Raw genomic sequence first — 17,875 nt, forward strand, 5'->3', positions numbered from 1 at the left:
AGTACAACTAGCAACTTGCAAGCGCATTACATAACTATTGAGGCCAGTATCTATCTAACCTCACACTTCTTCATCCTTGCTCTAACATTAGTGGGAGTTTAAGGAACAAATTCTACGAGCACTATGGACTTCCATTGGAGTCGACTATGAAAGTACACCAGTCTTATTATTCTTCTTGTCTCTTGTTTAGGAAAATTGGTACGTTATCTTCTGCAAGCCGGCATAATGCCAGCGCAGTAAACTTGCACCCGAGAAAAAGAGACGCACGCCATGATGAGTGACCTAGACTTGCATTGCGTTACTGTACCCGTCCAGTACATGCAGGTGGTGAAGCTCTTACTTTTCTATTACGGGTGGCACTGAGAATACTCTGTTACAACTCAAGGGCTACTGCTTAATTAATGTAACTTTCACCCTACAGTGGAAATGAGTACTAGAAATGGAAAATTGAAGAAGATAAATAATCTGATTATCTATCACTTCACATGGGATGTTTTTGCTTATATATGGGATGACTTTAGGTGCTTTGCTTTTTATTGAGTGACCAGTGACACATCCACACATGAATGACTGAGTACTACTAAACTTATTAAGAGAGGTAGGGAGTGGCCACCGTAATAACCGGATCTATGCTGTGCTTGCAATACAAACTACTGCTACTATTGATGGTAGTATTTGGACAAAATTAAAACTTCTTTTCCTTGCCTTTCCTACACTGGAACGGACGTGCGGGTGCAGTGTTACATGCTCTTCAAAGTTACACTTAGTTCATCCACTGACCGTCTACTCTCTCTAGATCATGGGTACTCACAAACTTTCTCTCAGGGGCTAAATTTACAGTGTAGTTTGTGACCGAGGGCTGCACTGGTGGGGGCGGAGTCAGAGGGGGCGGGGCTAAAGCAAAACGAAAACTTGTGACCATGAGGTTGCACACAGGTCCCTGCAGCAGATGCCTTCATCCACTGAGCCACCAGACCCAGCATTTACATACATCTCTCTAAATTCGCGTGTTGCGCTGCAAGCGGCTCGCGAATACTGCAAAAAAACTCGCGAAACAACAAGCCGCAAAAAAATATAAAGCTCATTCGCACGAATTGGCGGCTTCCGCGGTCGGTTTCGCACGACGCCGCGCCCCGCGAATAGTGCGAAAAAAACGAAAAATGATTTTTGCAAAAGCAAAAGCAATGAGCAGGTGCAAAAGATCAACCTCATGATTTGTAACGATTCCCTGTAGTGCTTCCTGAGGGGGCCCTCCAGAATTCGGTTGCCTGCTTGCAACTATTGTGTGACCCTGCTCTGACCTTAACTGTATGCCACAAAGGTCCTGATTTACAGCTAAGGGAGCAGACAAGCAGGTGCCAGGCTGGAACTTCAAATTCAGTGACACATTAATTAGCCCCTAATTCATTATTGTCAGTTGGGGCAGGGCAGGTGTTGTTAATAAACTAACCCCAAATTAATTCATGTCAGTTCAAGCAGGGCAGGTGGGCTTGCTTTTCCCCCCCATCTTCTACAGTGATGATGAACCAGAGGGTGGCATTGATGTAACAGAGGGTGGCATGGGTCAAAGAGAGGGTGCCAGTGGTGAAACAGAGGGTGCTGGGAGGCTGTGATGATGAACCAGACGTAGAAACAACATAGTCGCGACCGTTGCGAGCCGACAAGTAAGTTCGCAATTGCGAACTAGTACCAAATCCTCGCGAACTGGCAGAAACACTTGCGAACACAAAAAAAAATCTGCAAATTCGCGAGAATTCGCGGATTTTGCGGATTGCGAGTTCGCAAATCCGCTAAATTCGCGAACGCGAGATTCGCAAAATTCGCCCATGCTTACTGAAGCCCTTTGAAATATATGGGCGTCATGTACTCGCTTTAAACCTAAAACAAAATGAGGCCTATTAAACAGCAATCAAATTGCCGCAACAGCCAAATTACTTAGAAGGCTAATTCTTCCAACAATAGACAGAGTGGAGATGGAAAGCCTATAACCAAGTTTAAAAAACTATACCCACTTTAAAAAAAAAACAAATTAAAACTATACCCCCTTTTTACCTCACGGATAATCTTTTGAAGACCTGTGAAGTAGTCAAGTGCGACTCCAAGTACACTAACACCAGGCCAGACAGCCGCTTAAAAACTGTGCATGTGTCTGTACCCAAAAAGCACACAATTAGAGGGGGATGAAGCACTTTCCAAGCTATGGACATTAGGCGCTTACCTCAACCAAAAAACAAACAATGAACATTAAATCACAAGTGCAAAAAAATACGCAGCACACAAAAGGAACGCAAAACTAAAATAAACTATTGGGGTGGAGCTTTAAAAAAACAAAGAGAGGCATATTAAATTACAAGTGGAAACATATAAAACAAAGGAAAATAAATTAAATAAATAAAGCACATACACACACACATCCTTACATTCCAGATTGCTTTCCTTTCCAAACACCTCACAATAAACTCGCATCTAGGGGGTCATTATGATTGCGGTTTTTACGCATCCTCGGGGCCGGCGGAAGCCACCGCCGGCCCAGAGGATGCGGAAAAACTGCAGCGGACTGACCAAAGACCCACCGCCACATTAGGATGGCTGGTGGGTCCTGGTTTCCGTCCGCAGCTTTTCCGCCGAGGTCGGCTTACAACCGTGGCGGAAAAGCTCTAATATGGTGACGGTGTCTTCCAGAAACCGTCCACCATATTAGGATGGCCTGTAAATTACGCTTTTCCGCGGCGGGTTTTCCGCCGTGGAAAAGCATACGGAACTTCACTGCGGGGGCCCGTTGCGGGCCCCCTAGGTGAAGGGGGGGTGGGGGGTGCACATGGGGGGTACCTATGGTACCTCCCTGCATTTGCATGCAGAAAGCGGCAGGCACCGCGCGGTGCCTGCCTCTTACTGCATGCAAATGCAATGCGTGCATTTTTAACATTGCCGCGGGTGCAGCTTGAAGCCGCACCCGCCGCAATGTTAAAAATAGAGGATGTGACCGCCAGGGTGGCGGTCACATCCTAATTGCACAGGAGGGAACTCCGCATGCCATGCGGAGGTTCCCTCCTGCTCTGGGGTCGCGGACGGACGCAAGTCCGTCCGCGATCCTAATGAGGCCCCTAATGCCAACATATAGGGAGAGCTAATTCTTCCAGCAATAGAAAAAATGAAGATGCAAATCCCCATACCAAGTGGAAACACAAAACAACCTTGTTAACATATACATGGTCTTTTGAAGACCTGTGAAGTACCCGAGTGCAGCTCCAAGAAGACGGACGCCAAGCCACGCAGCAACTTAGAAACAATATGTTACTCTGTGCCCAGAAAGCATTCGATCGGAAAGAGACCTGTGAAGTACTCGGGTGTGGCTACAGACACATAGGTCAGAAAGTGAGAAAATTCCTAGAAGACTCGACAGCCACGCAATATATTTGTAAAGGATCAGCAAATCCTAAAAACAAAAATGTTATCGTAATAAAACATAAATATTCTATTTTAACAAACAGTAATATTACAATTTTCTTCTTTTGTATCTTTTTTAACATAACTTTCAAGCAAATTCAGCGAAATATGTAAACACTGCATTTTACAACATATTAGGCAATTAGATGAGTTTATAATTCCATGTTCAAATGCTCAGTCAGGGCATGTTGTAGGTAGAGGTCCATATTGTTCACCCGAGGAATCACTAGCCACAGAATTCATAGATATTACTTCTTGTTCAGCTTTCACAAACATAAAAAATTCCCATCATCTTTCGTGTAAGTAGCTACTTATTACTGTGCATAAAGTGTGTCTGCAATGTGCTCTAAACACATTTTAAAAATCTACGATTAACAGGAATAGTTAGCCATCTTCTAAAAATAATTTAAAACGTATTTTGATATTTTACAACACAACAAAATACTTTCATTTTTATTTTAGCATAAATTAAAACTGAATCAAGATGTGTTATACCCTTAGCGCACTAATTTGTTATTAACCCCACAACATACCATGTATTTTTAAAAAAGCTCAATGTTACAACTAATTAACTTACCGACAATGCTGCAGAACGTACACCTCCTCTGTTTACTTCACACCCTCTTTCCCAAAAGCCGTGGCAATGAACATTCAAGCCTTCAGGGTCTATTCAAGAACAGCCATCCACTTTTGCTGTTTACATGGCAATAACCTGAGTTGGGATTATGCGGCTGCCCTAACAAGTACCAAAAAAACACAGCATATAAACAAATAAGACGCTATACACTATACAAAAAAAAAGTACTTGGCTGCAGCTCTAAAAGTACAGACACCAATCCAAGCAGCAGCTCTAAAACTGTGTGTGTGGGAGGCACACGATCGGCAGGGCTGCAACCGTTCCAACTCTGTCACCATCACACGCTTGCCTCAAACATAAAACGAAGGAAGGCACATTTAAGAAAAAGTCCCACAAAACAAATATACAAAAATAACGCAGAACAAATACAAGTAAAGGGGCCATAACCATAGGCGTGCCCAACAGTAAAAAAGGACGAACTTGTAACACTATCACCCAATAGCAAGTACTTCACTTTGAAAGGCACACTCAATAACAAATGAAAAAAAGAGGTGGTAACTCACATACTAAAGCATATACTGCATGTCTCAACGAGACAGTGCATGTGCTGCCTAGGCGAGACCAAAAAAGTAAAGAAGGATGAACATGTGGATGGATGAGTGGGTCAAAGTATGGATGGATGAGTGGGTGAAAGAATGGGGGGACGGATGGATGAGTGGGTAAAAGAATGCTTGGGTCAAAGGATGGATGAATGAGTGCATGAATGGCGTGAAAGGATTGATAAGTGAATTAAAGGATAGGTGGGTAAAAGTATGGATTTGTGGATAAAATTATGGCTGTATTGGTTGGTGATGGAGTGAGTTGGTGAAAGGATGGGGAATGAGTGGGTAAAACTATGGTTTGGCTGAGTGGGTGCGAAAATGAGTGGCTGAAAGAATGAGTGGGTGAGAGTAAATGGAAAATTGAGAGGATAGATAAATGGGTGGTTGGGTAAAAAGATGGTAGAGTAAACAGAAATCTAAATGTTGGATGGGTGGGCCAAAAGATAGTAGAGTGAATGAAAAACTCATAGGATGCATGGAAGAAAGGATGACAGAGTAAATGGAAATTTGAGAGAATAGCTGGGTAGTTGAGTGAAGGGAGGCAGAGTACGTGGAAATCTAAGAGGAGGGTTCGATGGATGGATGGCATAGTAAATACAAATCTGAGCGGATGAATGGGTGGACAAAAGGATCACTTGATGGATGAAAGGCTTTTTTGATGGATCGCTAAGTTAAATAGTGTGAGGGTAAATGAATATATGCATAGATGATGGATGTGTGAACAGATGAATGGCTGAAATGGCCAATGGCTGGATGAGATGTTGAAAGATGAATTTCTTTAAATGTATTTATGTTACAGAGTTTTATATAGCGCGAACCAGACCCGAATCGGGTATCAGAGAGCTTTACATAGCACCAGTTGCATTACATGAGCACACATTAAAAAAAAATTTTTTATGTACAGGGAGTTTAAGTGATTTGCCCAGAATCACAGGATGTTTAGCGTCATCGCCTAGAGTCAAACCCAGTTCCCCAGGTTGGAAGTTAACCACCCTAGCCTTTAGGCCAACTCCTCTCCCCAATGGATGAATGAATGAATGTAAATTGAAATGGTGGACATCAATTGGTAGATGGAATGGTGAAAGGATGAATAGCCAGATGCTTGAATGGAAGAGAAAAGGGAGATCTTGAGGCTCACTTGCTTCACCTAGCTGGTGTCATCAGAGTAACTACGCATGAGGAACTCAGTGATTGCTGAGTGCAGCCCACTATGGCCACATACGGCAAACTCACCTCATTTAGCTGCTGCCTCACCAAGCACCCATGGACGGGGTGTGCTCTGGAACTCCGATCACTCTTTACCTTGAGGTGTGGGTAACACTGGTTTCAGGCTTGTTGGCCCCAGGGGAATTTGCTTGCTAGATAGTGCTGCAGTGCTGAAAAAGTGTTGACTTTAATATGGAGTCACAGTGGACTCCTGAGACTCAGACTGCTAGAGGTGTGTCCCTTGCATGTTGCCTATATTGAATAGGGAATAACCACTATTGCTACAAGTGAGATAGGAGTGGGACCCAGGAAACTCCCTAAGAAACACAACCTCATAGGAACTGAACAGTTGTTTTTGGATGCCCTACTTCCTTTTGAGTAGATAGCTCTAAAATGTAAATACTTATTGTATCCCAAAAGTAAATATTTGTCTGGACAATCATTTATTGCTGCTGCAGTGCACACGTGGAGTTGTGAGCCTGTTTTCATTTCCCTATATACAGCTCTGAACCAAGGGAGCCTTGTACTACTCAGACCACGACACTACTGAAAGTCAAGTGCGGCCACGGGACATCAGTAGTAAAAGGCCTCAACTCCCACAGTTGGGTCCTGAAACCCCTGTTTTCCCCATCGTAGTCTGAACGGGGCTCTGACAAGGGGTCCATTGTTTTGCAGTTTTTTTTATATATAGCCTGAACTCGACCCTGAACGTATTGGAGCTCTTTACATGAGCACTAGTTATGTTACTCAAGGATACATGAATTAGGTTGAGCCTTAGCAGCGCATGCGCTGCTCTGCGAGCCATGCTGTATTGCAGTATGTGCTTGAAGACCCGTCCACTCTCCACCCATATTTGTCATTGCTTGTGTCATTGACCTTCATAAATGCTGATTTCTGATTTGTTATTAGGCTTGTTAGTCCCTCATTAGGACCACCTAGTCTTTATTTGTAACCTCCAATGAGGACTGGCCCTTTTACTTTGATTGTTCCAAGGTACATATTTACAGGCACATGCATCAGACGATTTTGGAATCGCAAACGGTGCGAATCGCAAAATTCGTCCGTTTGCGATTCCAAAATCACTTATTGGGATGCATCATTCATTTCCCATTTCTCACAATTTAAGAAATCGCAATTTTTAGCGATTTCTGAAATTGCGATAGCATTTAAGAAATCGCAAATTTTGCGATTTCTTAAATGCTATGCATGATTTATTTATTTTTGCGAATTCGCAATTTTAAAGGGAAAAATTACCATGAAGTACACCTTCATGGTAATTTGCGAAAAGTTTCAATAATGCAAATAAATGCATTTTTGAAACTTGCATTTTACACACACACATGCCCTTGGGACAAGTGTGTGAGTAAAATGTACTTACATGACATTCCAGAGGTGCAGGGGGGGGGTCCTTTGGACCCCCCTGCACCCTTGAAATTGCATTCTCATTTTGCAATTCCTTAATTGCGAATTCGCAAAATGAGAATGCCTTCCCATTGATTCCTATGGGCCAGGCCCATAGGAATCAATGTAAAGCCTTTCCTTATTTGCGATTCGCAATTAAGGAATCGCAAATAAGGAAAATTAGTGAACCGCAAATAAATTTGCGAATTTTTGATGCATAGGAATTTGCGATTCCTAAATTGCGATTCCTTAATTTTCGCAATTTAGGAATCGCAAATTCCTACAATGATGCTGTTAGTCTGTAAGCACGATTTTCTTTAATGAGTTTCTTTTACTGCAGGAGGGCAGGAGGGTCTCTGAAGTGCAGTTGTGCCACCAGCTTGTTTAACTCATACCAAACGGGGAGCTCTTCAGGGGTCATGGGGGACAGAAGGGGGCAACTCAGCAATGCCTATAGGAAGCTCAAAGGAGCGTGATGTAAATTCAGGTAAATCTGGCGTGGATATTTTCTTAATGAACATCTATGTTAAACATGAATATGCTTTAGGTTTGCTCCTCCACTCACTTGCTAAAGACCATGGGGCAGATTTATGAGGCCCGTGCGCCACGTTTACGCCGCTGTTGCGTCACGCAAGGCGGCGTAAACGTGGCGCATCCCTACGAACGATTTACAACGTGACGCATCTAGGCAGATGCGTCACGTTGTAAAGCCCTGCGCCACTTGTGGGCGTTCCGGCGCATGGTGGGCGTTCCGGGGCAGGTGCGCCTCGCAAAAGTGGCTGAGTGAAATCTATGAGATTTCACTCAGTCACTTTTAAGCCAATGCTGCGTCCAAAGCCTGCGCCTGCTTGAAGCAGGCGTAGGTCTTGACGCAGCATTGTTAAAATGGGGCACCCCCGAGCCTTGCTGGAGCTGCGTCGCGCTTGCGACGCAACTCCAGCAATGCGACACATTTCCGGCACAGATGCGTCACGCATCTGTGCCGTTTTTGCACCATGGTGCGCCGCATTATAAATGCGGCGTACCATGGCTGGCGGAGCTGTGGCGTACTGTGGCGCATGTTAACTGGCACATCCCTGGGGATGCGCCAGTTAACATAAATCTGCCCCCATGACTTCAGCATAGGGCTCTTACTCTCTTCTCTCGATTTGTTCCTCTGTGAAATGGATCCAAAAAAGAAAGAAACTCTTTGGCGGCAAATGTCTCTTTGGACACACTCTCCCGCAACCGCAAACCTGACCAGAAGGTATTGGAGCGCTTTGCTGTGCAGTTCTCCAGTTCCAAAGTGGCAGCTCGCTGCACTTTGCTCCTTGGCTCAGATTACCTGTAAAGGGTGTGCTTTCAGCCCTGCCTGCCACATTGCTCTGCCTATTGTTTGCTTCCCTATGCTCTCTGTGCCCCTTCCCCCAAAGCGCCATCATTTTTGCTTCCCCACACTCACACCCTCAGTTTTGCTTCCCCACACCTTCCCCACCGGTGTTGCTTCTGCTACTGCCTGTTTGCAACCCGCTGCCCCCCACACACGCACACTTTTAAACAAGTATTTGCAATGCAACAGGTCTCACATTTGTTAGAGTTTAAGATAGTGGCACTGTAAATGACAATGGCTTTTATTTGTGTTTTAAAAACCAAAACATAAATAAAAGGCATTGTCATTTACAATGCCAATAGCTCAAATGTGCACAAATGCAAGACGCATTGCATTGAAGATGCTTGTTTTTTGGCATGCACTGGGAGATTACCTGATTTGCCCTGAATCACAGGCTGTTGTGTGGAGCCAACGCCCAGACTCGAATCTAGGGGCATATTACCAAGGCAGGCGAAATGAAATTATCGCCGCTTTTGCGGCCGTTTTAGGCCGCAAGGCGTCGATAATTTAATTGTCCAATTAGCAAGCTGTCGCTAACATCAGTTAGCGACAGCTTTTAGGTGATAGCGACCGTTTTGGTGCCCGCTTTGCATGTCAGCGATATTTATCGCTAATGACATGCAAAGTGGTCGTACCCAACCTGTTAGCGACTTGAAGCAGTCGCTAACATCGCTATAGCCTATTATCAACGCAAGCGTAGCGATTAAAATATTCACGCTAAGCGCGAATATCGCCAAATCCTAACGCCTGCTCAGACCACTTCTTAGCCTGTATATCCAATGGGAGGTGGATATTCAGGTTAAGTCCCTATTAGCAATAATGCCTGAATATCGCTGACTTTCCAGTGATATTCACGCATTTCGCCGCTATCGCCGGAGATTTTATCGCTTTGGAGATAAACGTTGCTAATTGCACGTTATCTCTGCGCTAAAATCCGGCGATGCGCGGCGATAAAAAAAATTTTGCTAAGCCTACTTAGCGATAAATATCGCTAGTTGTTGATAATATGCCCCAAGTTCCCCAGTTTCAAAGTCAGCAGCTCTCACTGTTACGCCACATCCTTTCAATTCATCTGCTTACATGTCCAAGACTGACTTGGGCAACTTGTGATACAGCATCACTCAAAGTGTCTCACATAAGCCATTGAAATTCCTCACATAATCACGCTGGAAACAGAAATGTCACACATAAGCACATTGGGAACCTGACAGCGATGCTCCGCCCTTGAACCAGTGGAGCTATCAGAACGTAGGAATAATGTTCCCCTTGCAGTGCACATCCTGTTCATGCAAAATGACTGATTGTTGTTGAGAGAGTCTAGCGGTCTGACTCCGGTCGTGTTGCCGCCCCTCCCCTCACTTTCGCCTCTCTGAAGATGAGCCCTCCCTGCCTTCTCTACACACACCCGCACCTTCAGCAGCGCGCTCCTTTATGGCGGAGTGAACATTCATTAAAAGCAGAGCGGGACAGCGACCGCGGAGGCGGTAATGAGGCGATATCTAATCGAAACACATGGCGGCTCCCGCCATTTGCTGCGTCACCTCCTCTGTCCTCTCCTCTCCTCACAGCGTCGAGCGGCGTGGCTGGCTTTCAAGAGCCGGGCCGGGTAAACACGGCGAAACCAGGGATGCTTCGTTGCACACGCAGCCTTCCTCTGAGCCCGTGATACAGGCTGTGATGACAGGGAGGGGCGAGGGCGATAGGAGAGAAGAAGGGTGGGCACAAAAGAAAGGGGAGTTGATAGGGAATGTTGGAAGAAGGGAGCTGTAGAACAGGCATTTAATTAGATAAAACATGGTCCACCAACGATACAGAAAGCATTGTACATACTGAAAGTGGTGGTGGTGTTCCTGAGTGATGTGGTGGTGTCCCTGAGTGATGTGGTGGTGCCCCTGAGTGGTGCCCCTGAGTGATGTGGTGGTGCCCCTGAGGGAGGTGGTGGTGTCCCTGAGTGATGTGGTGGTGTCCCCGAGTGATGTGGTGGTGACCCCAAGTGATGTGGTGGTGACCCCGAGTGATGTGGCGGTGTCCCTGAGTGATGTGGTGGTGTCCCAGAGTGATGTGGTTTTTTTCTTTCTTTGTTACAGTTTGATATAGCGCATACTCGATCACAAGGTATCAGGGCGCTTTACATGAGCCCCAGTTGCATTACAGACGGACACAGGTAGGTTAAGTGATTTACCTAGCATCACAGGATGTTTGAGCCTCTGTGTTGCATTTTCTTTTACTTTATTGTGTGTTGTTTCTTTCAGCAGTAGCTCTGTCCGCATGGAAGACTGTTAAGTGTAAAGGTTGGACCTGATTACCCGTGCTGCAAATAAAGACTACTTTAAATCTTCAAGTTTCATGTTCTATGTAACACTCTGGCAGACTCGAACCTGGTTCGCCAGCTTCAAAGTCGGCCACTCTAGCCCTTAATCCACACCTCTCTTTTTTTCCCCTTCCTTCCCGGTTATTATGGTCATTGGTTTGCAGTCTTGAAAGTTCGTGTGAGAGACTAATAAAACACACCTAAAAAAAATAAACTGTAGGCGATATGTTCAACTAGAGACAGTGTCACCAATGACCTGGGATGAGATGGTCAACCTATGGCTTGGTGAGGAAATAAATATGTAAGGAAAAAAAAGTACACACAAAATGGCAATTGGTTAAATGAAACAGGTCAGATCATGTAAAGTTCTGAAGAACATAGCAGGTTGAAATCAAAATATGGAAAGCTTATTGCGGTACATAGACAGACCCCAAAGCACACTTCCATGACAGGTGGGACCACATCCAGGTCATTACAGACTGCTTAAGTTGTAAATAAAATAAACACCAGGGCCCATGTCAAGAGGCCACTGCAACTTGCACCACATATTGCCTTTACCAGTGCTGCCAATTACCGCACCAGCACAACTACAAATCATCACACACCCACAAGGTTGACAATTCAGTCTATTCCAGGTCTCCAAAGCTAGAAGAATGATTTGGGCGACAGGTATGTCATTTTTAATGGATATAAATTAATGGCCAACTTTGTTGCGCACATCTCTAAATTGGACAAACATCGCCACCATGTGGCAGACAATCATAAGTAACAGTGTTGAAAATGTAGTACTAGCGCTCAGCACTGTAAACCACCGGCTCAAACTAAGCACTGACTATGTGTACAGCCTCCAGTTCTGAACTTGTCGCCACAAATCATTGCTTTCTGGTGTGCAAGTTTAATTAGTTCAATGAAAGCAAATCAAGACTTCAACGCCCAGAATGCATTAGCTTGTCAGACGAAAGTCCATAAACAGTGTCCCTAAGGACTTGGAGAGAAGGGGTGCCCCTGTTCCATCAATCTAAATTCTAGATGCACACACAAGCTTTTACGGACAGTGTTGCACCAACAAAACAACATACTGACACCAAACAGAACTAAAATAAAGAGCTAACATGGCAAAAACATGTCCCCTTTGCAAACACTAAAACATAGCCCCTTACCCAAGTGCTCTGGACAGCAATATTATGCTACAAGCAGAAACTTTCCAAAACCACAAACACACAGAGCAGATGCATGTGATCGTACCAGTAACTGTGCCCATAGATCCAAACAGCAATGGAAAAGGTGGCAATATCAACAAAACATTGTCTGCCCACCTAAAATAAACAAGCATTGGCATAGCCAATAGGTCTCGCTTTTGGGACCTTATAAGTATTTACTTATGCAGCACAATATCCTTGGTGCAACAACATCAACTGTTGCATGGCTAAACACTTATAATGTCCCAAAGGCGAGACCTATTGACCATGCCAATGCTTGTTCCACTTGAATTGATTAACTAAACCATAGAAACTGTATACTGTATGGGACATGCATTTTATTGCACTAAGAATTTACATCCTGAACACAGCTGAGCCTTTAAGTTGTTTTACTGGGGCTTTCTTTGTTAGAAGGCAATGAAGATGGGCCGTGACTTGTTAAAGATTTTAGTTTTTGCATAGTGTGGCTTTTGCACTTTTTCAGTGTCAAACTAAGGTAAACAAGCAATTCACTATAGGCAGCCTCGCCCATCAAACATCAACAAAATCCGTTCACAACACAGTGGGGTTGATCCAGTCACTTAACATATAGAACCACAACCACTCGCACCACAAATAACACATCTTCACAAACCGAAGCAAACTCCAGTATACCATGGAAACTTCAGAACCACTTCGAAGGTCATCTGGACTGCAGGACCAGTGTAAGTTGTGCAACTAAGTTCTTAAAACCCCAAGACTCCCTTTTAAGCTAGTAGGCAGAAGGTTAAAGGTTTACACAACTTTCACCCTCCGGAGACAAAAGGCTGTAATTAGATGTGTAAATATCCGCGTAAATAAAACCCTTTGTCATGAATGGTCGCCGCTTCCTCCGGGTCCCCTGGCCCAGGCCCTGCTCTGAACTCTGCCGGGGAGTTAATCACTTTAACGAGCATTTGCAATGCAATAGGTCTCGCATTAGGAAAGTGTGAGCTATTGGTATTGTAAATGACACATTTTTTTCCTATGTGTAGGCTTTGAAAATATATAAATTAATAACATTGTTATTCACAAAGCCAATAGCTCACACTTTCCTAATACAAGTCCGATTGGCTATGGCAATGCTTGTTGGTAGCAAGCAGGGACAGTGCTGTTGTGGTGCTGAATGATGATGTGGTTGGGCTGAGTGAAGTGGTACGGTATTAGAGTGATGTGGTGGTGTCCCATAGTGATGTGGTGGTGTCTCTGAGTGATGTGGTGGATTCCCAGAGTGATGTGGTGGTGTCCCCAAGTGATGTGGTTGTGTCCCTGAGTGATGTGGTGGTGTTCCTGAGTGATGTGGTGGTGTTCCTGAGTGATGTGGTGGTGTCCCTGAGTGATGTGGTGGTGCCCCTGAGTGGTGACCCTGAGTGATGTGGTGGTGCCCCTGAGTGATGTGGTGCTGTTCCTGAGTGATGTGGTGGTGTTCCTGAGTGATGTGGTGGTGTCCCTGAGTGATGTGGTGGTGCCCCTGAGTGGTGACCCTGAGTGATGTGGTGGTGCCCCTGAGTGATGTGGTGGTGTCCCTGAGTGATGTGGTAGTGTCTCCGAGTGATGTGGTGGTGTCCCCGAGTGATGTGGTGGTGTCCCTGAGTGATGTGGTGGTGTCCCTGAGTGATGTGGTGGTGTTCCTGAGTGATGTGGTGGTGTCCCCGTGTGATGTGGTGGTTTCCCCGAGTGATGTGGTGGTGTCCCTGAGTGATGTGGTGGTGTCCCAGAGTGATGTGGTGGTGTCCCAGAGTGATGTGGTGGTGTCCCCGAGTGATGTGGTGGTGTCCCTGAGTGATGTGGTGGTGTCCCTGAGTGATGTGGTGGTGTTCCTGAGTGATGTGGAGATGTCCCTGAGTGATGTGGTGGTGTCCTTGAGCGATGTGGTGGTGTCCCTGAGTGGTGCCCCTGAGTGATGTGGTGGTGTCCCTGAGTGATGTGGTGGTGTTCCTGAGTGATGTGGTGGTGTCCCTGAGTGATGTGGTGGTGTCCCTGAGTGATGTGGTGATGTCCCTGAGTGATGTGGTGGTGCCCCTGAGTGATGTGGTGGTGTTCCTGAGTCCTGAGTGATGTGGTGGTGTTTCCTGAGTGATGTGGTGGTGTTTCCTGAGTGATGTGGTAGTGTCCCAGAGTGATGTGGTGGTGTCCCAGAGTGATGTGGTGGTTTCCCCGAGTGATGTGGTGGTGTCCCTGAGTGATGTGGTGGTGTCCCTGAGTGATGTGGTGGTGTTCCTGAGTGATGTGGAGATGTCCCTGAGTGATGTGGTGGTGTCCCTGAGCGATGTGGTGGTGTCCCTGAGTGGTGCCCCCGAGTGATGTGGTGGTGTCCCTGAGTGATGTGGTGGTGTTCCTGAGTGATGTGGTGGTGTCCCTGAGTGATGTGGTGGTGTTCCTGAGTGATGTGGTGATGTCCCTGAGTGATGTGGCGGTGCCCCTGAGTGATGTGGTGGTGTTCCTGAGTCCTGAGTGATGTGGTGGTGTTTCCTGAGTGATGTGGTAGTGTTCCTGAGTGATGTGGTGGTGTCCCAGAGTGATGTGGTGGTGTCCCAGAGTGATGTGGTGGTGTCCCAGAGTGATGTGGTGGTGTCCCCGAATGATATGGTGGTGTCCCTGAGTGATGTGGTGGTGCCCCCGAGTGATGTGGTGGTGCCCTCAAGTGATGTGGTGGTGTCCCCAAGTGATGTGGTGCTGTTCCTGAGTGATGCGGTGCTGTTCCTGAGTGATGTGGTGGTGTCCCCGAATAATGTGGTGGTGCCCCTGAGTAATGTGGTGTTGTTCCTGAGTGATGTGGTGGTTTTCCTGAGTGATGTGGTGGTGTCCCAGAGTGATGTGGTGGTGTCCCAGAGGGATGTGGTGGTGTCCCTGAGTGATGTGGTGGTGTTCGTGAGTGATGTGTTGGTGTTCGTGAGTGATGTGTTGGTGTCCCTGAGTGATGTGGTGGTGTCCCTAAGTGATGTGGTGGTGCACCTGAGTGGTGCCCCTGAGTGATCAGGTGGTGCCTTGAGTGATGTGGTGGTGTCCCAGAGTGATGTGGTTGTGTCCCTGAGTGATGTGGTGGTGTCCCTGAGTGATGTGGGGGTGTCCCTGAGTGATGTGGTGGTGTCCCTGAGTGACGTGGAGGTGTCCCTGAGTGATGTGGTGGTGTCCCCGAGTGATGTGGTGGTGCCCCTGAGTGGTGCCCCTGAGTGATATGGTGGTGCCCCTGAGTGATGTGGTGGAGTTCCTGAGTGATGTGGCGGTGTTCCTGAGTGATGTGGCGGTGTCCCTGAGTGATATGGTGATTCCCCTGACTGGTGCCCCTGAGTGATGTGGTGGTGTCCCTGAGTGATGTGGTGAGTGATGTGGTGGTGTCCCTGAGTGATGTGGTAGTGTCTCCGAGTGATGTGGTGGTGTCCCCGAGTGATGTGGTGGTGTCCCCGAGTGATGTGGTGGTGACCCCGAGTGATGTGGCGGTGTCCCTGAGTGATGTGGTGGTGTTCCTGAGTGATGTGGTGGTGTCCCCGAGTGATGTGGTGGTGTCCCCGAGTGATGTGGTAGTTTCCCCGAGTGATGTGGTGGTGTCCCTGAGGGATGTGGTGGTGTCCCAGAGTGATGTGGTGGTGTCCCTGAGTGATGCAGTGGTGTCCCCGAATGATGTGGTGGTGTCCCCGAGTGATGTGGTGGTGTCCCTGAGTGATGTGGTGGTGTCCCTGAGTGATGTGGTGGTGTTCCTGAGTGATGTGGTGATGTCCCTGAGTGATGTGGTGGTGTCCCTGAGCGATGTGGTGGTGTCCCTGAGTGGTGCCCCTGAGTGATGTGGTGGTGTCCCTGAGTGATGTGGTGATGTTCCTGAGTGATGTGGTGGTGTCCCTGAGTGATGTGGTGGTGTCCCTGAGTGATGTGGTGGTGCCCCTGAGTGATGTGGTGGTGTTCCTGAGTCCTAAGTGATATGGTGGTGTTCCTGAGTGATGTGGTAGTGTTCCTGAGTGATGTGGTGGCGTCCCAGAGTGATGTGGTGGTGTCCCAGAGTGATGTGGTGGTGTCCCCGAATGATATGGTGGTGTCCCTGAGTGATGTGGTGGTGCCCCCGAGTGATGTGGTGGTGCCCCCAAGTGATGTGGTGGTGTCCCCGAGTGATGTGGTGCTGTTCCTGAGTGATGTGGTGCTGTTCCTGAGTGATGTGGTGCTGTTCCTGAGTGATGTGGTGGTGTCCCCGAGTAATGTGGTGGTGCCCCTGAGTAATGTGATGCTGTTCCTGAGTGATGTGGTGGTGTCCCAGAGTGATGTTGTGGTGTCCCAGAGTGATGTGGTGGTGTCCCTGAGTGATGTGGTGGTGTTCGTGAGTGATGTGTTGGTGTCCCTGAGTGATGTGGTGGTGCACCTGAGTGGTGCTCCTGAGTGATCAGGTGGTGTCCTTGAGTGATATGGTGGTGTTCCAGAGTGATGTGGTTGTGTCCCTGAGTGATGTGGTGGTGTCCCTGAGTGATGTGGTGGTGTCCCTGAGTGATGTGGTGGTGTCCCCGAGTGATGTTGGGGTGTCCCCGAGTGATGTGGGGGTGTCCCTGAGTGATGTGGTGGTGTCCCTGAGTGACGTGGTGGTGTCCATGAGTGATGTGGTGGTGTCCCCGAGTGATGTGGTGGTGCCCCTGAGTGGTGCCCCTGAGTGATGTGGTGGTGTCCCTTAGTGATGTGGTGGAGTTCCTGAGTGATGTGGCGGTGTTCCTGAGTGATGTGGCGGTGTCCCTGAGTGATATGGTGATGCCCCTGACTGGTGCCCCTGAGTGATGTGGTGGTGTCCCTGAGTGATGTGGTGAGTGATGTGGTGGTGTCCCTGACTGATGTGGTGGTGTCCCTGAGTGATGTGGAGGTGTCCCTGAGTGATGTGGTGTGTGGGGGTGTGAGGGGGTGAGTTAGGGTGAGATGGTTGTGAGGAGTGTGAGGGTGTGAGGTTGTGATGGTGAGTGAGGGTGGGTTAGGGTGTGAGGGTGAGTGAGGGTGTATGAGGCTGAGGGAGGGTGAGGGAGGGTGTGTGAGGGTGAGGGAGGGTGAGGGTGACGGGGGTGAGGGTGATGGGGTGAGGGTTGAGGGTGTGTGAGGGTGTGTGAGGGTGAGTGAGGGTGAGTGAGGGTGAGGGGGTGTGCGGGTGAGGGTGTGTGGGGGTGTGGGAGGGTGAGGGTGAGTGAGGGTGAGAGGGTTGTGAGGGTGTGAGGGTGAGTGAGAGTGTGTGAGGGTGAGTGAGGGTGAGTGAGGGTGTGTGAGGGTGAGAGGGTGTGAGGGTGTGTGAGGGTGAGGAGGTGTGAGGGTGAGGGTCCGAAGTTAATGGTGGCAGGGCAGATATCATAAGACAGAGAGAAGAGACTGCTTCGCGTCTATGTTGGTCAGTTTCATTTTTATTTTTTTATAAAGCTTTTATTTCGACATATTTGTCATAAAGCCATAAAAAACATTTAAAATACATTCACATACATAAAATTGAAAAAAGCATAATTACCTAGGAGTGCAATAACTACATGTATGGTGCTCCAAAAACAACATCAGTGGATATGTGCAATTTGTTAGAAATACATTACTATTTCATTATGTATTGTTAAGCATACAAAATACAATATGCTACAATTTGAAAATCAGTTACAGAACCGGATTTTAAAAGAAGCCTATGTACATTATATAAATAATTAAAATGCCAGAAATTAAAAGCATGTTTTAACTTGTTTATAAATTTAAGAAATTCCTTATGGAGTTCAGGGCTACGTTTTAACACCAAGTTTTTTCCTAATC

Source organism: Lissotriton vulgaris, chromosome 1_2, assembly GCF_964263255.1.
Source record: "Lissotriton vulgaris chromosome 1_2, aLisVul1.2, whole genome shotgun sequence".
Lineage (NCBI taxonomy): Eukaryota > Metazoa > Chordata > Amphibia > Caudata > Salamandridae > Lissotriton > Lissotriton vulgaris.